Raw genomic sequence first — 25,471 nt, forward strand, 5'->3', positions numbered from 1 at the left:
ATAACAGTTTCCTGCATTCAGGCCTCTCACCAAATTCTCTCTTTGTACGGACATTAACAGCATTTGTGCCTGTTTCTCAGTTTATGCGAAGAGCAAATTTAAGTTTACAGCCAACAGTGAGTAAGTGAATGAACATTGGAACATTGGACAAAAATAAGTTTTCAGGAATAAACTTTTATAGGAAAGCAGGTGAATGTTGGAAGTTGAATATCTTGCAAAACAACAGTCGTCTTAGTATAACTAGATAAACATGTTTTCATAGTAAATAAAATGGGAGTATGAAAAATTTTGCTTTTGTTAATATTGCAGCAGAAATCGCAAAGTTTTATTTACAGATCGGTTGATTTGATTGCAAGGATGTTTCTTTAAATCCCCAGCACTGCCACAAATCCTTTAGCCGTCGTCCTTTGCGCTTAACACCAGTCATTGTATGCGGATGTACATACGTACATACATACGTATGCGTACTGCAATTCACTTAAATACAAATCGATGTACTCACTACTGCCATCAATTTTAAATCGGTGCTTTTGGCATTCGTGCCTGATTGATGCATTTATTGAGAATCTCTTGTGTCCCATATCAATAATTAAGTTCAACTAAAATAAAATAAACCCAATTTTAGTGTTTCAGAAAATGGCATACAAATTTGTGAGTTCGAAGTCGTTCAGTGTTTGCAGCAAACATGTGAATTATTTAAACACTTCCGCGATGGATATTTAATTTCCGCTGAGTATGCCAGCATACAAATATGTATTGCAAATGCCTTTGCTCCATAATTTTCGGAAAATTTGCAAATTCGGATTGCGCAATTTCGAGTGCATATTGGTTATTTGGTGTCGAATATTTTATGACGCCAGAGGATATTGACTGCCACAGTCCATAGTTCAATTTATCTAAATTACAACAAAAACACGCTCATAAAATGTCACTGATGATTTGCGCAAATAGACGCATTTCCGTTGGCTAAGTGCTGCACAATTTTTCACTTATTTGCTGTTGCCACTGCTGCTAAATAGATACATACATATTGCCGTATGTATGTATGGTATGTATGTACATATGTAGCTAGATTGTGAACTCGTGATTGTTGTTGCTATTTTGTTTAAAATATGCATGATTTTAATTTTGATGACAGTGCAAACGCATACATATGTACATATTGATGTATGCACATCTACATATAGAGTAGGTAAATGGTAAATGTACATATTTACACACGCACACATGCGCCGGAGCCACCGATATATTTGCATAATAATGCCAAAAATGTGTGACTTCATCGAGTATCGAGTTATTTTCAGACGACCGTCCACATACATACATATCGCTCATTTACTGCAATAGTGTCATAACAAAAAAAAAAACTAAATTCGAGAAAAACGGCCTTTAAATTTCTTAATTATGTACATATACTCCCAAAGTCAAAATTAATACATATTTTGTTCTAGTGAGATCCTGGTATATATATCGATTAAAACATCTATGAAATGTTTACACAACATAGAAGACGACGTCGCGGTAATTTCTGCGTAATTAACTCATTATTTGTAGTTTTTGAATTATGACACTATTGGAGTAAATGAGCGATATGTACATATGTATCTACCCTGCAGTACGGGGGAGTGACTACAGGACTGCTGAATCGGTAGCTACCTGATAAACACCGTCAATTACCGACCGACTACTTGCAGTGTATTTCATCGATTACTTTTATAAGGCAATGTCCTAGGCGGTAGTCACGGGCGCCCTCTGTCGTAGTTTTTCGTTATTCTGCTTCCGACTGGTTCGAGTCTGCACTACCATGTGCACTACCACGGGTTAATAGAGTAGCTACTTACCTAGGAGTCGGTGCAGTAGCGGTTAAAAAGTAGTAGTAGTACTGGAGGGTATATATGTATGTATATCCTTACATTTAAGTGGGTATTTAACATAACCGGTTGCCACCGGTTTTTTGGATATCTATAGGCGCTTTTTTGAAATCTAGATTTTTCGAATGCCGAATAAATCGGATTTTTATCGAACAAAACCAGTTTTTTTTTATTTCATAAAAAATTTATTGCTGCTTTGCTGTTTTTCTCATTTTTCAAGACTTTTTCCAGTTTAAGGGAAACCCCTAAATAGTTTTATAACCTAGGTTATTTGGGGATGAACAGGATCATAACGGGGTAATATTTGATACCACAATAAATGGACGTTTGACACTTAAACGTTTTCTACCTCTTTGGCAGATTCTCCCCTCCAATTCGTGTTGTGCTGTTGATCTTGTGACACAAATGGAGAGATTTACACTTTTACTCCACCTTTGAAGTAGCTTTTTTGTGGCAGAAGTGGAGGTTTGCCATTGTCTGAGGCTATTAGAAAAAAAACTGTTTTCTGATGCTGCAGGGACCTGAAATTGAACCATGAACCTCTCGAGTGGCAGTAGGCACCTTTAAGCACTCGGCCATGGCGGCAAGACCACTACTAGAGATGGGCGATCTCGTGACTTTTGAGGAACAACGTTATTTGTGACTGTAACTTTGCAGTCGCAGTGATTTTCATCCGTTGCTGTGACAGAAACAGTGACAAAAAAGTTATAAAACAGGAATCTTTTACCGCGTGAACTAAGGGCATAATTTCGTCGCTTGTTTTGTCATTCACACTCTTTTTTAATAGTGTGAAATTCTAATATCAAACAACATTGATCAGATTTTAGTCTTAACGACTGCTATTTTATCACAGTTCGTAGCAGCGACTGCGACTGTCACTGCTATTTTGGAAACCGCAATCCTACTACAAAAACATCATTGCGACTGTTCCTTTGTCAGCAGTCACCCGTGTCTTTTGAGCAACCGTGACAAAGTCACAGATATGCAAATATCTGCCACCTCGAACCACTACTCAAAACCGAAAAAAGGCAGTAAAATGCAATAAAGTATTAAAAAAAAAAATATAAAACAATAACTAGCGTGATTTTGTCACTGATTTTTATTTCTGCTACTTTTTATCCAAATAAAGCTTTGTTATTTTCTAAATAAAAGCTGTCTTTACTGTTAATAGTTTTATTGGAATTTCTGGTCATATCTTTATACCAACAAAAGCATTTTCACTGTTTGAAAACTATCTAAAATAAAACAGGTATTTAATTTTTAAATTAAAATCAGGAACCGGGGTTTTTTCAAATTATAATTTTTCGAATAATTCTAAAACCGAATTTAGGAAAAAGGCCAATACTCGAACACCCTAGTAGGTACATATCATAAGCTGAATTTTCTAAACAACCATAATGATTAATTTATACTTAATAATAATAATATTTAGATTGGCGCTTACACATATTTTCGTGTTTGGCCGAACTTCTCCTCCGACTTGTGGCGTGCGCCTTGATGTTGTCACACAAAGCGGAGGGACCTACAGTTTTACGCCGACTCCGAACGGCGATTGTATTTTTATGAGAAGCTATTTTTCATGGCAGAAATACACTCGGAGGTTTGCCATTGCCTGCCGCTGTTAAGAAAAAGCTTTTTCTATATTTTTTTGTGATGTTGCTTTGACCAGGGCTTGAACCCAGGCGTTGCGGAGTGAAAGCCCGCACTGCTCACTACTACACCACAGCGGCCGATTTATACTTACTTACATGAATAAATAGCTACATATAAATTTGTTTGTTTTTAGTTCAGAAATATTGAGATAATTAAAACGTCTAATATTTACTCGCAAATGGTGTTCAATGTCATAGAGGGGTAACTAGATGACTATAAAAAATGGAGTTTAGAGAACAAGAAATTGCTACAACTTTTTGCTTGTCGTCATTGTGTTTCTTGAGACTAGCGTAAGACTTCTTCGTTTTTTTTTTTTTGTTGGTGGGGATGGGTTTCAAGGTAGCCCGACTTCGATATTTGGCTGAGAATAAAAACGTCGCAAATTGCCTCTATCTTTTGTAAATTTACGCAAGATATTCAAATTTAGACAAGTCCTTCTGCCTTTGTAGGCACCATCATTCGTGCGTCGAAATATCAAAGGCAGCACCATGTCCAGTTCGTCGTCAGCCCGTCTTCTTCTGCACTTGTAGCCCACGCGTACCGCGCCATAGATGCTGCGGGAATTGTTCGTTCGAAAGCATCCGCAGACCACTCATCGTTGTTTAGCACTGTCTACGTCTCTGTACCGTATAACATGACTGGAATGATGAGAGACTTAACGAGCGTAATTTTTGCTCGTCGTGAAATGGTATTGCTTTCTAGCCGCCTCTCAAGACGCTTAATATCTTGGCTGACGTTGTTGGTGCTGGAGTGTACGCTCTTGTAACGAATTGTGCCTCAGCAGTTCAGTTCTGCAGCTCTTTATACATACATATGTACATATGAATGTATGTTGGAGAACAACAGCAGATTAAATAGACCACACGATACCTCGTTTGGTACCAAGCTGCTCGGAGAGGTCCTCCTCAAATACTGCCGTCACTTATGATCTTAAACTTCCCATGAAAATGGTGTTACTTTTTAGCATTATAACAAAACGGCTCAATTCGAGCTATCATCTGAGATAACTTCTGACCCACCCAGTGTTATTTTTTCTAATATGTATACACATATCGGCGCCTGGGTAAAAGATTGTCGTAAGCGTCATTTTGACAATTTTTGTTATAGATGCAATTCTATATTTTAAAATGAGATCTTTCAATTGGAATCATCAGTTTATTGATATCTCCTTTATATTCCGAAATATTGACTAACATCTTATCGGCAATTTAGCACAAATTGAGTTCATAATGCAGTCATACTAAACTAATCAATATATTTCATATGGAGTTATCCATTTTTGGATATATCCCTTAGTTTCCGAGATATGGAGTAAAATTTGTATCACATTTTGCCGTATGTCATTCAAGGTGGCTGCAAAACTGTTGACAAATAGAGCGCACAACAAAATGTTACTATAGAAAACCGTGCGACAACTCAAACAGTAGTTAACAGTAAATAATAAAAAGATAATAGTTTAAAAGTTTCGTGAACTAGTAACGTTCTCCGAGACCTTTGAGATAATCTATCGTTGCGTTTTTGTGAATTTGCATTCCAAACTTCAATCGCAATTTCCCAAAACTTGCCGAAAGTACATACGACAATCTTCTATCCAGACGACGATGTGTACCTGCTGGAAGTAACACAACCAATCTACACTTAAATAAAGATAATAATAAATTGAGAGAGTAAGCTAATGTCTAAATATTTCCCAAAATGAATGAGTGCTTGCTTTTTGAAAATAACATGCACATTTTCTGGGGAGGTAAGCATTTGGTAAGATGCAGAGAATGTGCGCTGACTACTAAAATTAATGAATTAAAACTAAAAATTAAAATTAGACCTAACTAAAAACGAATAAACTTCTGAGTTAAGAAATGTTACACTTAGCCCAAATTCTGATTCGTAGACTGTTTAAAATTCAAATTAGATATCTTAATCAAATATGCAGTTAAAATTCAGTGTACAAAATTAATAATGGACGATCTATCAAATGAAATTTTGAATGTACATACCTAGATGAATGTACGTACGTGTACGTGTACGTGTGTTTTAGATTGAACAAAGGCGATATGCATAACATTATCTCCTAATGAAATTAGCTGACATAATTAGAAATTACGCAAAACCTCCAACAAATATGTGAACACAAAAGCTTCCACCCAGCACAAAGCAGCTGCGCACAGTGTTCCAGTTTCATGCAAGTTGGAGGTAAATTTTAAATTCAAAGCGGAGACATATTTTCAGATCTCGAATAAAAACTGTTATTTTTTTCCTTGAATTATTTATTCGCCTACATTTGGAATTTGTATGTGTAACTAGACATCTAAATTCATACAATACATTTAGAGCAAGTCCAAGGTGATGTTGACATTGTTGTGGTGGAATTTAACGGACATTACTTATATTCTATAAGTGTATACAATGTCAATGTTGGATATATACATTTTTTTGTACGTAAATAAATCAGGTCGGTGCCTTTTGGTGTCACTGTATATGCTCCCATATACTACATACTTATACATATATCTACATAAATGAACGCAGCCGCTTACACTTAAAACTTAATAACAAATTATAAATATACGAGTTAGTGAATATACATATGCACATACTTACATCCATTCATAAACGTACAGATCTACCTATATATGTGGGCGAAATGATGGCTTCAACTGACATCTTCCCTGTGAACGGGGCAGTAAGAGTATGTTAATTTATCCTTCCAACCCCTGGCCCCTTGACCAGCACTAAGTCCAGATTACAATGCCAAATTATTGAATATTCTATCGATTTCCATTTACAGCTTTGACGTATTAGTGCCTGCGTAATTAGTCACGTGTTGTTTTGTTGTTGCTTTTATTGTATGGCATGTACTTAACCGCGAATTTTGTTTTTGTTTTTGTTTATGTGGCAAATTAAAGGATTAATTTAGTTTGGCAAATTAGCGCTTACTTGTTTCGATAGATCGTGTTAGCTGGAAGTGGCCTTGTATGTGCTTACACGTGTGTACATAAGTGTGCGTGTCTCACATACAAATTCATGCACACGTCCTAACTCACTTGCAGGCGTAGTAAGTGGTCAGGATGAACGCTAAAATGGCGGCAAGTCACCACCCACAAATTAGTTGCATAAGCAGTTGCTGCAATCAATGCTATGTTAATGAATAAATGCAGATATATACAGATACATTTCTACCTAAATACGTGCATACATATTCATATACATATGTATGTGTAGACTCAATGGGATGATGAAATTTCTTGTTCGAGTCGTGGTGTCAATCGGTGCCTGTGTCAGTGGCTTTTGAACCATTTTTGTTGTTGTTGTGCTCAAACGGCCTGCTCCCACTCGACGCTGCAAATGGTCAGGAGTAAGATAAACAACAACAACAACAACAAAATAAGTTACAATACCGCAACGCCAAGATTTGCAATACTCCCGAGTGCAATGAGCGGACAAGAAGTCGAGTGGTCGCCACTGCTGTGAGCACCTCTCTCCGGTGCCGTCCTCCGAGTTTTGGTGCTGCCTTTGCTTCTGCCTCCTGCGCCGACCGGCTTTGTCTTGCGTTTGCAGTTGAATGGCGTTGAAATTACGAGCTGCGAACCGAGCTGCGGCTATCCAATTACAAATTCTCATTAGTTGCTGCAACAAGAGCAATAACAACAAAGGCGTTGGGTTATGATGCCAACATTGCGGCAGTTGTTGAGGACTTAGTTCAGATAACAACAGCAACAACAACAACAACAATAACACCGAGCGCTGATGATAACTAATGTCCGTTTTGTAATTAGATGCTTGTGGAAATCCGCACACAAGTGGACAACTAAACGCACAACCACCCATACCTGCGCGACTTCATACATACATACACACATATGTTTAAAAGCATATTTTAGTGTCCTAACAACTGCTGTTTCGGAGGACGGTTCTGCGCGCAGAAGTGAAAAGCTTTTGACTACCATTAACCTGGGAGTGGCCAGAAGTGATTTTTGTGCGTTCGGTTTAAATCGCAGCTGTCCACGTATCCTCTGGGTACCAACCAATCACCTGTTTGGGAGCGAGCTAAAGTGAGAAGGCGTAAGACCCAATAAAAACAGCCTCGGATGAGACCTTCTTTTTCAGATTACGACCACGGCAAACGTATTAAGGACTATGATTTGAGGGTATGCACCTGAAATATGCGGACCCTTAATGGGGAAGGTGCCTCTGCCCGGCTGGCTGATGTCCTCGGGAAGACTAAGGCTGACAACACCGCCATCTAAGAAATGCGATGGACGGGACAAGGTAAGCGAGGCTTGGAGCCTTGCGACGTCTACTACAGTTGCCACGTAAAGGACCGAAAATTCCGTGTGGGTTTTGGGATCAAAGCTAGATTCTTCATAATCTCGCTCATCTGCGCCCATGGACCGACGGAAGAGAAGGACGAGGTGTCCAAGGATATCTTCCACGAGCGATTGGAGAGAACATATGAGCCCTGGCCCAGATACGATGTGGAAATCGTACTTGTCGATTTTAATGCCAAGGTGAGGAAGGAAAAGGTCTTTGGCGCCACTCTAGGAAATTTCAGCCTCCACGACGAAACGTCCCATAACGAATTGAGACTGATCGACTTCGCCGGGGCCTAAGTTCCAACGTAAGAAGATCCACCAAGCTACATGGCTCCAGATCGAAAAACGAGAAACCAAACCGACCATGTTGTGATAGACGGAAAGCATGCTTCCAGTGTTTTAGACGTACGTACACTCCAAGAGCCAAACATCGACTCCGACCACTATATTGTTGCAGCCAAGATATGCACCCGCCTCTGTGCAGCGAAAAATGTGCGCCCAAATAGGCAAGGAAGGCTTAACGTCGAAAAGCTGTAATTACAACAGACGGCCAATTTATTCGCCACTCGTCTCACACTTCTGCTCCCTGAGGGCACTCTTCAACAAACCGACATACTCGAGCAGTGGAGCCACATTTCCCGCTCACTAAGTACCGCCACCGAAGAAACAGTCGGATTTCCGCGAGCCCGAAAGAACAACTGGTACGATGAGGAGTGTCAAGAAGCTGCAGAGAAAAAAGATGCGATCGGTAGCAACGCGAGCCATGTGGGACCGTTATAGGCAACTGAAGAGGGAAGCGAGACGTATTTGCCGCATAAAGAAGAGACAGGCTGAAATGCGTGAGTTCAAAGGGCTTGAAATGCTGTCCGACAGGAAAAACGCCCGAAAATTTTATCAGAGAGTCAGGCGAATCACTGAAGGTTTCAATACCAGGCCGAACTCCTGTAAGAACAACTATGGCAACCTAGAGACTGGAGTCCAGAACGTAATTAAATTATGGAGGGAACACTTTCCCACCCTATTGAATGGCAGCAGCACTGAAAGTAGTAGAGAAGACGAACCCGAGGCCCCAGTGGATGGCGATGGAGTCGATGTCCCGCCGCCTGACTATGACGAGGTACGAATAGCGATTACGCGGCTAAAAACAACAAAGCTGCTGGAGCTGACGGCCTGCCAGTCGAGCTATTTAAGTACGGCAGTGAGGAGCTGATAAGGTGCTTGCATCAGCGCTTATGCAGAATATGGCCAGTTGAGCGCATGCTCGACGACTGGAATTTAGGTGTGCTCTGCCCAATCCACAACCAAGGTGACCCCGCCATATGCGCCAATTACCACGGGATCAGCCTTCTAAGCTTAGGTTTACAAGACCTAATTGAGTGTATTGTGTGAAAGACTTAATCCCACCGTCAACTAACTGATTGGACCTTATCAGTGTGGCTTTAAACCTGGAAAATCCACCAAGGACCGCAACAACTTTTTTGATAGCGAATATTTTGATCCGAATTTATTTAATATCTTTCGTAAAGATCGAAATGTTCTAAGTGCGGACGTAATCTTCATGCCTACCACATTTCGCTGGACAATGAGGAGCCAATGTTGGACCAACTCTGTGTTTGTATAAAAGGCTTACAGGAATTTTGACATTTATAAAGCTCATACGGATAATGTTGTTTCTTTAGTTCATAATCAATTAGCGAATCTTTGGTCTGTATATTTGGTGACTTTAATTTACCAAACATCAACTGGTCTAGTAATTTTTCTAAGCGGTTGAATCTTGTTTAATAATCCCTTAAGTCTTGGCTTCATTCAGAGTAATCCTTTTGAAACTGATCTACGTAGACTCTTAGATCTGATATTTTATTAGCGATAATATAAATTATTATATCTCTAAATGTCAGTCACCATTTCCCAGAAGTGATAAATATCCTGTACCTCTAGTTTTAAAAGTAGAATTTTATGAATATTCTCGCATAAATCCTGATGAAAGAAATTAATTTTAATTACTCGCATTGTAATTATTCACAGCTAAATAACTCTCTAGTTGGGGTTAATAGGGATGATTTGTTGCCTGGGGAAAACATTTCGACGTATTATTCTGCTGGAGATATGCTTCTTCCTCTTGAAAAAAGTTTGTCTTACAAAATACCTTGGCACACAAAAGAGCTTAAGAAGATTAAGAACTTCAGAAACAAGTTTTACAAAAAGTTCAAGCTTACCAGAAATCACTAGTTTTTCGTCAAACACCAACATTATTTAAAGGAATTTAATAGCTTGGATAAAAAGCTTTATAATAATTACATTCGTAATGCTGATTCCAACGTTAAATCGAAACGGTCGTGTTCTGGTGTACCTTCGTCAGTCTTTGGACGAAAAGTTTGCCCAGACTCGACCAGATGTTGCTAATTTATTTGCGGACTTCTTTAATTCTAACGTTGTTCATGACGACCATGATTCTTTGCCAAATTTTTCTTCGGATATTGATTCGAATCTCAATTTTGGTTCCTTAACGCTATCTACCGAGGATATTGCCAAGGGAATATTTGCACTTAAGCCCTTCGTACAGACCGATGTAGATGGTTTCTCTGCTGAGTTATTGACAAACTGCCCAACCCTTATTCATCCTCCAAAAGTAATTTTTAACAAGTTTCTAGCTTTAGGGAAGTTTATAGATGAATGGAAAATGACCTCCATTACCCCCATTTTCAAGAGTGGTAAACATTTGGCCAACTTTTAAGCTCGCGCATTTATTCGTGTCTAGTGACGATATGTGCGTCACAATAAAATGCTGTTGGTCTTAAAATCGCATTGAATTACTGTAATGTTGCTTTTAATATTTTGGAAACTAATGAAAATTTGTAGAATATTTTTTTTTAATGTGAAGTTTGGAACTTTGATTTTTGTAACTTGCATAAGAGACTGTTCTATGTTTTTAATTAATTTGCTTAGCTAAAGCCGAATTAAATGTGGAAAAATTAATGGTGACATTGTTTTGACATGAACTGTGCATTTGTATTTTAGTTAATTTTTTTATTTTTTCCTAATAAAAATACAATGAAAAATTATTATTTTTTTTTGTTTTGAAATATTCGATCTCTCATCTCTCATGGATACATACATACATCGCATCCTCTAAAGTCGGTAATTTTTTAAAATGAAAGTTCACCAAATACGCGCGTGGCGAAGTCTAAAAAAAAAATAAAAATTTTGTTATCCTTTGCTTCGCCGTAACGTGAAAACAAACTTCACACGTGGAAAATGATACAACTGCTCGGGCCTACTGCTCGCTAAATACTTTTTCCCCACCCTGAATAATTTTAATTCTTATAACTATGTGTACAAAATCGACTGGTTTACTGTAATTAAAAATTGCCAACACTCCAGACATACCACGGAAGATGCAGAAAGTAGCCTTCGTTCACAAAGAGCGGAATCAGAGCGTGCGTCTGTCGGTAGATGTCATCCCCACGCCTTTTCAGGTCGCTACACAGCTGATATCATTCTCACGGGAGCAACTCAGGCGCAGAATGGCCAACCGATGCGCGAGCCATCAAACGGAAGCGAAATTGACCGGGCAGTCAGGACCAGCACCAGCACCAACACCAACACCAACCGTAGACGTAACAACGACTATGCCAGCAAACGGCGACGAAGGATTCATTCACATGTGAAATGGAAAAATATAATCCAAATGAGGACGACGGTAACGGTAACAGTTATTGGACACCACTACACGCCTCAAAACTCACTCAAACAGAAAAAAGGGAAACAGAAACAAAGACAAAAAAATTAATAAAAAATAACCAACACGCACACAGATGAAGCAGGTAACCCTGTAGGGAAAAGCTCAAGATCTGCGCTCAAGATTTCGCTACAGTGCATTTGCACCGCATCTAGTTCGCGATGAATCTCTTTTGCATGCAAAAAAAAAAACTGGTTCGAAATTTTCGCAGTCGTTATAGAAATGTACTGTTTGCGTATATTTTTGATACCATTTCTTAAAGATGGACAATTTTCAACAGAGTAAATAATTTGTCGTCATTTTATTTTTCCAAGTGTGGCAGTAAGGATGTTGGCGCTTCGGAAAACCTCTTTATTACTAGGACCTAGAAAAAAGGCGAGTGCAATAAATCATTGAGACCGCTCCCCTCGGCTTTAAGACGCAAGTTATCATCACTACGGACAGTTTGGTGACACATCGTGAAAATTGGCAAAAATTTGCGATTTTTCAAATACAATTTTTTTTCGCGGCAGTAGTACATAAATATTGTTTGCGACTTTAGATTTGTTTAAAATGAAGAGGTTACCATTTTAACTGGCACTCTGAAACCAATGGGTAAATATATGTAGTTGATATCCAGTGGAGGAGTTACAAGAATTAACAGAAATTACGCTTTTATTCAGCCGATATCCTATGTAGCTAGCGCTGCGATTTCTTAGTTTATATGATATGCTCTGTTGTATAAGCTTAAAAAAATAAAATAAAAATAAAAATAAAATACGCTTTTATTTCCTGCTGGGGTACTACTTCATATAAAATTTTTTTGTATTTGTATTTGTGTGCAGTGAGTATTGGCTTTAACTTGGGTTTTGTGAAAATTCTTAAAATTCAATAAATATTTATGAGTTAGTAATCAGTTCAGCTCAAATCAATCCTTATATGTATGTACATACATATGTGCACCAGGAATGTTTACAGCAAAAGCGCGATTTGAGCAATCGATCCCACTGAGCGAAACAATAAATGCACAATCCTACGAATAGCAAAATGACAGCTAGACACAGTGGAAAATCTCCAATGTATCCGTAAATAAATAGGTTATATCGCCGCTCCACCCACGTGCCAGTAAGGCGAGTATCGACATTGACAGGCACATACGTACTCACATACGTTATTTTAGTACAAACATGATGATTCGCACAAGCTTCACATTTTTCTGTCACTGCCTCTGCTCTCGAACTGTTTTTTTTCGAGACTTAATTTAGTTGCTTGGTTTATGTAAATATAAATAGATACATATAGCCATTCCCTGAAAGTAATAAAAAAAAATTATTTTAAGCCATTTGATGGCTGCATGAAGTCCTCGCAGATGAGGAGATGTGGTGATCAAGGGTTGCAACAACGTTTCGCGAACAACTTGGCCCAATCTACGGCCAATACAGTTAAAATACCTTTACACAACAAGTAAAAAAGTTTGGGCTAAGCCTCAAACTGAGGACCCATCGCACGTATTAAATATAGTTTTCTCACCTTTCCGAAAATTACCGTTACAGGCGTGGTTTCACCTCTATTTTAAACATATTCGATAACATTTTCAGCTAGACTTAATAAAATAAACTTGTGTAGCCAGAAATTTGGCGGCGCCATGTCCATTTTCCAAAATTACATAATAATCGTATTTCTTTTTAAGAGATTGTGGTGAGTACTAACGTTGAGTCAATTAACGTCCTTATCAAAATTTCCGATTTCAAACATTTTTAACGTCTTTATTCTATGTGTCAAGTACAATATTTATAAAGAGTTTGGTAAAAATTGATAAAATGATTAACGAATTGTGGTCGTAAGTGGACGGTGTAATGCTCATTTTCTAATTTTTTTTTATAAGTATTTATTGCTAAAGAAATACAGTATATTTTGCTTTGCTGCCTTTATGCTTAAGTGCACATTTAAGATACCTACCCCAAAATGCGCATCTGAGACATTATTTTTAACATTTATAAGGAAACTGCTCCGATAGATGCATTCAACATACATGCACATTGGCGATACCTGCCTTAAAAATTGTGCAACTAGTATGAATTATCAAAGAAAGTATTACGTTTAACTGCACTGGCCCTGCAATTACCTAATTTTACAAGCATTTATTTATTTTGCTCATATCGCAGAACAACGAAAATGGCTATCAATTTATGTAGTTATAAAAATAATAAGAATCCATTCGAAAAAAATTTCGCTTGCATTATTTTCTACGCGATAAGTGCTTTTCCATTATTTGGTTTCATAGGGATTCGGATAACTTCCTCATTGAAGTAGTAAAGAAAATTCGCTTAAGTGCCTTTTTCGGTTAGGTGCACAAGTTTTTCGTGCAAAGAAGGATGTGCAGCTAAGCAAAATATACTGTATTGCAAACACCAATTTTGAATAAATTATCTTCAGTAGATACGGGGCCCGAATCGTAACATTGTAAGCTGAATGGGATAAAGATACGTTCACGTCTGTCATAATCCGAAAATTGTTTTTTTACGTGACGGGCAATACGATATCGTATGTGACGATTCGAGCCCTTATTTACTGAAGATCTCGTATTTCTCTAAATAACCGTTATATGGGATGTGGGCGTTGTTATTGTCCGATTTTAAACATTTTTGCCGTTTGGTATGTTTACCAAGACCAACAACTGCGCCAAGTTTAGAAGAAATTGGTGAAGTAGTTACCGAGATAAACGTATGTAATCATAAGCCGCCCGATCGGGTATAAATTAAATTAAAGAAGAGGTATTTGAATGAACCTGAAACGATTTGATTGTACATTCGAGCTCTAATTTAGTTCTCGAATAAAAAATTATGTCAGAGCACTTTGTAAGAATTCGAATAGAGAATGATTAGAAATTCACTAGATATTAGAAACTAATTAGATATCTCTAACTGTCTTCTAACCTTCTAAATACCCTAGAGAAACTTATTAGATTTCGAATCGCTTTCAAAACGTTCTCTAGCCTAAATGTTTGTTGGGTTTAAGCAGTCCGTTCTGTCGTCAAGATACTTTTAGGGGCAGGTTCAACCGATATTTGATTCCACAAACTCAGCTCAGAACAACTACTCGCTCAGCTAAACCCTTTATTAGTACACATCGTTGAGTTATTCAAGTCCAATTCACAAATGACATAAATTTTAGCCACAATATTTTGAAATACCTAGGTTGAAAATTATGATTCGCTTGGGAAAACGGTCACTTCTTTCGGCGTTTAAAAAAACGTCTTAAATACGGCTTACATTTCTGTCACTTTTGTTTTCAGTGTTTAATGTAAAATTTTAAATTAGAATTATTCATAAATTTTTGCATAAGGCCTTTTAGCATAGAGAAATTTGCTGCTAAGCCCTTTTCAGTTCTAAGCAGGGCTGGAGCTGGTAACCAAGGAAATCGGCAAGTGCAAGTACAACAAAGTTTCGCAAGAATAAACCTCGAAGCCACAATGTGCAAAAATCGGCAATGGCAATAGAAATAAACAATGACAATACAACAACAAATATGAGAACAACAACAGACAAAACAGGTACATATATGTATGTATGTAGATAAATATGTGGGGGGGTGTGAGTGTTGGTGTATGTATGTACATATGTTCATACATATTTATATGCAACAACATACCCGGCTGCCACAACGCAATGCCGCCATTAATGTCATCAATGAGAGATTTATGACGCCAGGTGAAGGAAAATATTATGTGACATCATTATCTAGCTGCGCCTCGTTATTGTTGTAAGCTCGTAGCTTACTATTGTTCTTGGCGTTCCAAGCCAACAGCTACTGCTTTTTCCGCCATTTCCTGCCACATTGTTGTTGCCATCGGAATTTCGGAGATTTTGGGCAACAAAGCGCATACATACCTACGTACATAAATAAATGTTACACACACCATCAAATATGTATGTACATTGAAAACAGATTCACCTAGGTACCTAAATATATATGTTATATATGGTGGAGGGGCAGGCGCGACACCTACCACCGTCGTTTATTACCCACACAAAAAGGAACAATAAACCACCGGTAAGAGGCCCTTAACAATATTCCCCAAGCCATGGGCACACACCGCCACAGAGTATGTATCTACTATTTATATGTACCTACGTATGTATGTGGTCGTGTTACATAAATCCGCTTAAATTCATCTCCAGAATAGATAACGAAAGTAATGCCATTAAGTAATGCGTTAATGTTCTGAGTTTGCATCAATCGATAAAACAACTTAAACACGAAAACAACAAAAACATAGAGTATCTTACAAATACGTACTAAATATATACATATGTATATATCCATGTAATTCATGACGATAACAATAACAACAACAGATGCATATTGATAACGATACCATTGGCCGTTGCGAGTACGGCTATGGATTCTAATGCAACAAGGAATCATACAACTGAGCTCGTGCATGCATTTTGCATAGCTTTAGACCCTCTTAGGTGGATGGATTCAAGGCTTATCGTACGGTAAAGGAGCTCCCACACCTGATTACACAAGAAAGCTTCGGAAGAAAGTAAGGAGCCCCTCCAACAGATGTCCCCAACGAAAGGTTTGGGGTCGGCCCCAGAGAATTAGTATAAGATGTGCCATGGAATCATCCTCAACGGAATTTAGTGAATCTATCGAGGATGCCAAGGACTTAACACATTTAAAGAGAATTTGTGGTCTTATGTGGTCCAAGAACCGAGGTAGAAATGGTTAAATTAAAGTGTCAATTGTGGGGACGAAATATGGCAATCATGCTTCAGTCAGCTTTGAAACATTGTGGTAGCAATTTTTAGAGCGTGCTGAATCATGTCTTGCTCAGTTGGGGTGGATGAATGTAATCTTTATTCCTAAAGTAGTGGACTGTGGTCACGATAGTGCTGACAATTTCATACCAATAAATCTGATGTTTTTCGAATTCACGGAGCCTGAGAGAACTCAACATGCCTATCATAAAGTCTAGTCAACGGGGAGTGACCACTCTCGCTCAAACAGTTCACTATACTACTCTACATATCTGCGGCATTTTGATAATATAACTTAAGTGAATTTAAAAATTTAGACTCTGGATTAAAGAAGAATAAGTTTCTCTTCAAAAGTTTCATATTTTTAGTAATAAAAATATTTTAGCTCTTACACTTTTGCTAAGTTTTTGGCCGAGCTTCTTCTCCGATTTTTGGTGTGCGTCTTCATTTTGTGACCTAGTCACAGATGGATTTTATTAGAAGCTTATTCACTAGGAGGTTTGCAGAGGGGCGACCGCTGTTGATAAAAAAACTTCTTTTAAATTAGATGTTGCCTGGACCACGTTTATAATAAGTTAAGGCTAGCTAATAAAATATTGTATGGGTATACAATGAAAAATTGCTTTAAAGAAATAATGGCCTGACTTACACTTACCACTTACAGTGGTAGTGGTGGTTTGCTGAATCTCATCTGGAGATGAGCAAAGAATGGCGAGCGCTCGTATAAAAATAGATTTCTACACTTGGAAAGTCGCCTGCTCCGAATTTGTTGGCCTCAGATAAGCTAACATGGACCCCATTAATATCTGGACCCGGAGACAGAAATGGAGCTGGATAGGTCACACCTTGCGCAAAGAAAGCGGCAGTATTGCAAAGAAGGCCATGAAGTGGAACCCTCATTCATCGAGATGAACTAGTTAATGGGCCTCATGCATAAAAAGTGAGCTTAAGCTCCGACTCGATTTTCAGTACAAATTCTTGAGCTTGAGCTCACCCCTTCAGTGCAAAAATTGAGTCTGAGCTTAAGCTCACTTTTTATGCATAAGGCCCATTGAGTTCACTTAGTTCAAGAACTAGTCAAGCCTAGTACATATGTATGTAAGGATGCTACACGCTTGCTTACATACATAGATATGATGCATGAATGAAGTACGTGTAACTTCGATGAAATGCTCGCAATTTGCAACATTCCCGTCAATCGAGACAGTTTATTTATTCCCACTACCAAGCTGCAAGATAAAAACACCAAGGAAGCCACTTTCACTCGGATGTGGTTGTGTGCTTAATGTATGTATGTGTGTGTGTACATAATACATATACCCAGTGGGAAAAGTGGTAATCAATTGCATGCGTGATAAATAATTTTATATAAGTTTCAGATTCCATTACCGTTTAATATGTAAGTGGCACTCTTAAGTACCATAAAAGTACCCAAATATTCATATTAAATCGCATACATTCCTCGTTTACTAGGTAATGCAAAATTGAAGGCTTTACTTTTAGAATACATTTTGTAATGTGAAACCGGCTGTTTTACTGAATAATTTTTCGATACCCATACATTTCATTTAACCATTGGGTATAGGTGTACACCCTGTAGGCTAATACGCCGCCGCACTTGGCTCCAAGGACAAAATTCGGTTAGATTAAAAGTACACAGGTGCAGAGAGTATCAAATTGGTCGAAGTTCGTTTTCAGGTAAATTTCACATTTCTCTGCGCACAGGAATTATAAGGCTCCAAAACGTAAATTTTGAGTTACATCATATATATGATTAAACATGCGAAAGGACATTGTTTATGTACAACAAATCGCAAGTGCTTCTATTCGTGAGCAACGCTTAAATGATGGCTTATGGCGTATGTTTCCTTTATGGGGCGCAAATGATACTCGGATAGTAAAAATAAGGTTTATTGTACTTGTTGTTATTTTCGATTGTTGTTGCTGTTCATATGCAGTAGCAAAAAATATGTCATGTGTCATGCTTGACAGATACTTAAGCGCTCACCGCATCCACAGACGCATAGACACCACACACGAACTGCCTGCCGCATATCCGTAGATACCTAAGCTACAAAAATATCCACATACAAATATTATTGATCTTTTTCAGCATTCCCGTCGTCTTGAGCAACCCTTCCTTGGCGCAGGCCATACCCTTTGCCGAGTCGCTTGTACTCCACTCCTTTCGATTTGGTGCATTGAGCTGCTTTGATAAATGGCAAGTTGCCGTTCAAGACGCCTTCCAAATCTTGTCTAAGGATGCGTCAGAAGACTGTTTATAATACTTACCGTAACGCAGACAGAAAGGGCTGTGGTTTGCCTCGAGCGGCATATGTACATACATACATACATATGTATGTGGTGTAAGTTTGTGGCATGTTTGCCGTGGTTTACAATATATGACACGTTGGATGTGGTCCGCTGGTTGGTTTCGTAAATTTGGAAAGTTTTATTGCGACCAGTTGACATGAGTGATGAATATTCATAAAGCGTCGAAAGTTTTGAGAATTTCCCAATAAATGGGTTTATTTATTTACTATTTTCTCTTTGCCTCTCGTTTTGCATGGCGCTGAATACTTGCGCCCTGAACATACATATGTATGTATGTATTGTATTGTATATGAGCAAATCTCACAAAAATGGAGGCACACTTATCTTAGAAAATGCATTATCTTTAGTTTGTATATAAATAACAAAATTCCCAAGCAAAATTGTATTTAAATTCAAATTTGCAAAAGATATAACACTAAAAAAAAAAGAAAAATTACCACTCGTGTTAATAGACTCATAATTTGGCACTCCTTTATCTTGATTTGTGTTTTGGAAGTAGGAGAAAGGGGAAGAACTGGATCGCCTTTTGCGAAAATGGTACTAAAAAAAAAAGTACACAAAGTATACAATTAGAAGTAAAATGTTTATTATTAATTCTATGTGAATTTGCAATGTATTTGGTGTTTTAATGGCAGTACTAAACACTACGTAAAAATATACATTTACAATTGTCATTTCCTGAAACAAATGTAGAATATCGACCGTTCAGCAATGCTAAAACGAAAAATGCAGATCAGTAGAACTTTTTACGTTAATTTCAACCATGCCAAAATTATTCGGCGCAAGTAAACAATAAAGACGTTCTAGAACATTGAATTTAAATATTTTGATATTTTAAATAACAATATCGTTTGAACTACATAACCGACTAAAATACTGATGACGTCGCCATATATTATATTTGTATTCTTTTTTATATTTTCAAACCAAAACCACTAAAAAACGAACAAATGTTATTTTTTGAAAAAAAAACTGCATAATTAATGGCAAAGAAATTTATACTATTTAGAAGTATCAGTTATTATCTTTAATTCGATATGCATATTTTATCATGATCTACTTTTGGGTATTAAGAATTTAGTGATAATAAAAAATATAAACAAACAAAGCAAATAAACCTCCTTATATCTTCCTTGTTTTTTAACTGCTCCAAATAAATTTGGTATCGTTGTAATCAGCGTAAATAGTTTAGTCAATCGGCGCTTTTGGTTATTTTATAGCTAAATGGTCGCTATTCCAGACTTGTTCCAGAAAATTACGCAAACGAAGGTGGTGCTAACGAATATTTAGTATGAAGAAGTTTTGGTTTTACTACTCATATAACTAAAAACTGTAGAGTGGGCAACATTGTGCACAAGTAAAGGATACGATTTTATGCGTGGGAGCGAGAAGACTGTTTTATTACAAAATCTTTCTATTATTGAATCATGCTCCTAGTCCGAGTACGAAAACAAACCGAACGTATCACTTACCCATTGCCACAACAAGTACCAAAAGTTTGTGTTCATTTTCTCATAATGTTCCCGAACGCTAACAATACAGCCGACAGCCGAGCACAAACCAAACGAGTCGTTTGTTCTTTTGCTCACTTGGATGGTTTCGATTGTGGTAAAGGTAATCAACCTGAGCAAAATCGAAACAAAACACGATGCGCAAAACAAAGGGTGCGTTCAGAAATGCATCAAACCAAAGCATCAGTATCTTTTATTTCTAAACTATAATTGATGGAAATGTCTTATTTACGCAACTAAGTTCCAATTCGGCTTATAACCGTGGTTGCGCATATTTGATATTTCTATCAATTATAGTTTAGAAATAAAAGAGACTGATGCATTTCTGAACGCATCCAAAAGGAATCATTCCTTTAGTGCTCAGCAAATTAACGTTGCCTATGAAGTCAGCAGAATGGCTCAACTGCTTCTGTAGATTTCTGAGCATTGTGTGTGTGTGTGTATTTACGTCTTTGCAAAATCCCTGCAGCAATAAGGCGGCCAATTTTCTGTAAAGAACTAGTCATTGGTTAAAATTTGACTGGTCAGAACTGGACATTTGCTTGCATCGAAAATGTCAGCCCTCGACCAGTCCCCAAGGAACCCGCCTAGAGATAGACGAAAAGTACAGTTTGGCAGATACAGGGTGGTGTTGTCTTGCAATTCAATAAAAAAATTTAAAGAACACCACCTTGTAAATGGCCAAATCGCTTGGTCTGGCCTTAATGCAAAGTGAACATTTGAAAACACATTTACATGCGTGGCTGTAGCTTAGTGCGCAGAGATGCTTGCCACTGTTTGTTAGCTTTTAGGGGGGTCCGGGTTCAAATGCCGTCAGAGGCAACATGGTTATAAAATTATAAAATTTTTTTTTTCGTGTTTCCGAATTATGAAAAGGCATCTGCGAAGTGCAGAACGCAATCTTACTCTAACGAAAAAAAAATCTCCAAAATTGGACTAGTCCAGGACTATCTTACGGTTGATTGGACCGGTCCTTTTCCAATGACACGCCAATGCTAAAAATGGCAGTTGAAACCATTGGCAGGGGAATTATGAGGGACTAGTGCTGGTAGCAATAGGGACTATTGAGGGCTAACCTAGGGTGAGTCTGAATTGCTGCAGGGATGCCACGTCCTCTGATATGCATACTATGTACAAACAAACATATGCATGTATGTATACTAGGGGATCACTAAACGAATGGTTTCGTTTCGTGTTGTGAGCACTAACTTTATGTTTAGTTTGTTTCCCTATTTCTCTGCATTCATTTGTTGTGTTTGCGTTAGCTATCGCGAACTCTAGCTGAGTAAAGTTACCGCTCGCAAAATGTTCCCGAGTGATTTGAACCCGAGCTAAACGATACCGATACGTTTGCTATTGTTGTTGTTGTCGTTCTCTGCTCCTAATTGCGTATGTAACGCATACGCCCCGTAGCACCATTCGCCGCCATATATGTAACACGTTTACTCGCACGCCTTAACTTTATAAAAGTCATATTATTTAAAAGTAATTAAATATTGGCGTGGGAGATTTTTACACAGTATTCCTTATACACATATGTATATATCGTCGTTTAAAGTAAAAAACTGCGTATCAACAATTTGCTAAACCGCGTATGTGACGTTGCATAAATTATTTTCTAAAGTGTAAAAACACTCATATTTCAAAATAGTTTATCTTTTTTATAAAGCAATCGCATTTCTGGCTAGTATTTTTCGGGACGAATGGATAAGGATTGAGCCAAGAGCTTGTGTGAGCAAATCCAATTTTTGGCAGTAAATGTCAGTTACGCGGTTTTGCAGAATGACGATACGCGGTTTTGTACTTTAAACGACGATATTATTTTCTTCATATATGTATATCAATTTTAGAATGAATTTCGAGTTTGCCAATAAAAATAAAAAAATTGGAATTTTGTTTTCTCAAATCATAGTCATATTTTACTAAATGTAGTTAGTTTGATTTTCGCCTTTTAATAAGTACCGTTAATTAAGTTTTTAAAATTATTAAAAATAAAAGAATCGCAACATTTCAAAAATTACAAAATAGCTGCGAAAGATATTCTGCATGCTGGCATGTTTTTTAATTTCGCGGTATTTGAAACTTCACAAAACTGTGGTATTTGATGTCAACGTCCATTGCCTCTAATATGAACATACTACTTGAAAACCTTAAGACCCAAAGTTATTAGTAAAAAACAATTCGAGTGAAAATGAAAGAAATCAGTAATTTCGGTACTTTTTCGCCTAAATAAACGCTTTAAGGCTAAACTGGTTCAAATACTTGATTTATATTTTATTGTACTTGTTTCTGCAACTCCATTGATTCAAATAAATACAAGAAGAATGCTTTAGCGTTTTTTTTCTGGCGAGAGAAGGAAGTGACACTAAAAAATCGTGAGATCTGCCCATATACATACATACATACATAAATATATACTTAGATGACGCGAAAGGGAATATGTTGAATTACAGTACAGCTTAAGTACATCACGTTAAATGTCAGATTTTTGAGGTACTTAGGCGGGTGGGGTACTTAAAAGAACCCGCATAAGTACGTGGATGCGGGTACTTAAGCGAACATAATTATTGGTGTAGTTACATCTTTTTGTTAACTTACATAAAATTGGAACGCATTGGATCGTAAGGGTCTTCTCCTTCCTGCCCGAAACAGCCCGGACTTTTTCTCCGGGTAAAAATGGATAAAGCGCCAAAGTGCATATCAGCTGTTTTGTGTTTACATCTTGCCTGCATTTAATTGGTGCTTTTAAGGGATGGTGAATGTATTTTCAGTTTTTATATTCTTAAAATCAAATTTGTGAAACAAAAATTCAATTTCCAAGAGTTTGCATTTAAGTGACAAAAACAAAAACAACACGAATCAGCTGTTTCTGGTGATGTGCTGAGTCATTACTTTTAAGTATTAATCGAAATTTGGTACCGATTTAAAAAGTACCCAATACTCTCGATACTCGGTACCGAAACATTTAGGTTACGAATAAAAGCGCACATAGGCCAAAAATATGGAAAAAACGGTTCAGGGGAGACTCGCCTATAAAATTCAGAATGTAAGAGACAATAGAGCTATTAATACGGATTCAAATGAAAGATATATATATGTCGGTTCGAGGCCATAATGCAGAGAAACTCTTACTTGTTTGAAGCACTTTTGTTTCAGCTGAATCGGACGATATCATTTTTGTAGGCTTGGGGGCAGATTCTGTAACCAGTTAGCGAGAATTTTCGAATCGGCATCGGTTTTGTTGACGTATGATATGAAATATTTTTACGTCAACAAGTGCGATATCAGTTGTATTGTGTTTACATGTTGCCTGCATTTACTTGGTGACTTTAAGGAATAGTGAATGGCCCGTTGATGTATTGTAAATTTTTATATACTTAAAATCAAATTTGTGAAAATAAACTTCAATTTCCAAGATTTTGCATTGAACAACAAAAACAACGTGACTCAGCTGTTTCTCAAATTCTGGGCACGAAATGTGGTTTTTTGCGTTCCCGTACTTCTGGACTATGTTCCATTTTTGAGAGCAAACCTTTCGCTTATTCTCATTCTCTAATTACCGGATCCGGTCCGTATTGTTAGGGAACGAACCTACTATTTGCACACGTATTTATTTGTCGAAGTGACACTCGAAATGCCAGTGAATTGTTGGCACATTTGTCATTGGGCCCCCATCTTCCTCCTTTGCCCGCACGCCCATGTGCATAAATAAGTGTGAAATAATTAAGTTCCAGAGCGGCTGGTGTTCCTTAAGTTGGCATTCCTTGTAGGCAATCAATCGTAAAATTCGATGTCGACAGCTCATGCGATTTTTCAAAAATGCTAAATGCCAGCTTTGGCTCGCCACATCGAAAATCCCCTTCAAATATTTCTCATTGCATGCAGATGTTCGGGTACGTGTATGTGCATAAATACGTACATATGTATGTATATGAAAAAGAAGATCGCATTTATTGTGGGTGTGGCAATTAATCTACTCCAGACTGCTTTCCATGCAATTTCCAGTGACTTGTCTCGGCTTGTGGCCGCGCACGGGGCAGCGGGGAAATCGGTCTCGCAAAACTAACAGCTGACAGCACTGTTGCGGCGGAAGCGCCTTTAACCGAAATATGTGGCAACTAATTGACACAGGCGGAGCGGCGACCGCCATGTAAGCCATAAATAACGGCAATTATAATATGCGAAAAGTGCCTCCATGAAATGATTAAATTTTCGAGTGCGACCGAAAAAAATGACATTGCGAATAGGGAACGAAATCGGGCGAAAAAACTTCAAAGCGTAGAGAATGCTGAAAAAGTTTGGTTGATTTCAACAAAAACAAAAACAACAACAAAGAGTTAAAGAGCTCAATTGGCACATCACGTTTAGCGGTTTAAAGCTTTTGGGGATTATTACGGTACGTTGCTGGGCATTTGTGTATGTTTGTTGGAATAGCAGCAAAAATAAACAGAAACATGAATCGAAAACAAAAAACAGAAACAGAAACAGAAAAAAATCTACAAATAAAAAAAAATATAAATTGGTGACAAAACTCAATTCTCTATAAAACAGCGAAACTTTTAACTTGATTTTCGCATATTGACTGCGCTAAAAGCATTTCTTTGTTGCGTCCAAAACTATACGAACACACAAGGACACACAAATGGCAGACCAATTTGGAGCGTGTATGTTCGTTCCACAAACATTTATACATATGCACACATATACATTCATATGTATGCGTGAATGTGCATGTGTGGCCGTCCACTCCAATTTTGGTCCAGTTGTGAAGGCTTTTTGTTATGAAAATTGTTGACAAATTTTCAATTTTGTCTCTGCACCTTCTGCAGCAGCGATTCGTACAGTCGACCGGCCCAGCCAATACCAGGCGGGCTTAGCTGGTCCATCCATGTTCATCGCTCGTCATCGCACCCTCAGCGTCCCACCGTCCGACGGCTGTGGCATCGGCAACTGCTGGCGGGAGACGCAACGCAACGCACTTTGAATTCGGAATTTGTAGATTTTCACGCGCTCGAGTGCGATCACTTAAGCTGGCAACACTAGCAGGAGTGATTCTTTTGTTGTTGTTGTTGTTGTTAAGTATTTATTTTTCACTATTGGTGTTGGCTGTTGTTGCTTACGCTTTACGGTAGACACACTTTTTTATGCTCACAAGGATGCTGAATATAAAAATGTTGCGCAAAATGAAAATTGAGTTTGCCTACAGTTGGTTGTACAATGCCTGTTTTAGCGTTGTTGGCGAGTAGTTTGGGGCAAGTGGCACTTGTCGTGTCAACAATAAAACATAACTGAAATATGTATTTGTAAA

The sequence above is a fragment of the Rhagoletis pomonella genome, unplaced genomic scaffold (assembly GCF_013731165.1).
Source record: "Rhagoletis pomonella isolate Grant_MI unplaced genomic scaffold, Rhpom_1.0 Rhpom_scaffold_00002, whole genome shotgun sequence".
Classification (NCBI taxonomy): Eukaryota; Metazoa; Arthropoda; class Insecta; order Diptera; family Tephritidae; genus Rhagoletis; species Rhagoletis pomonella.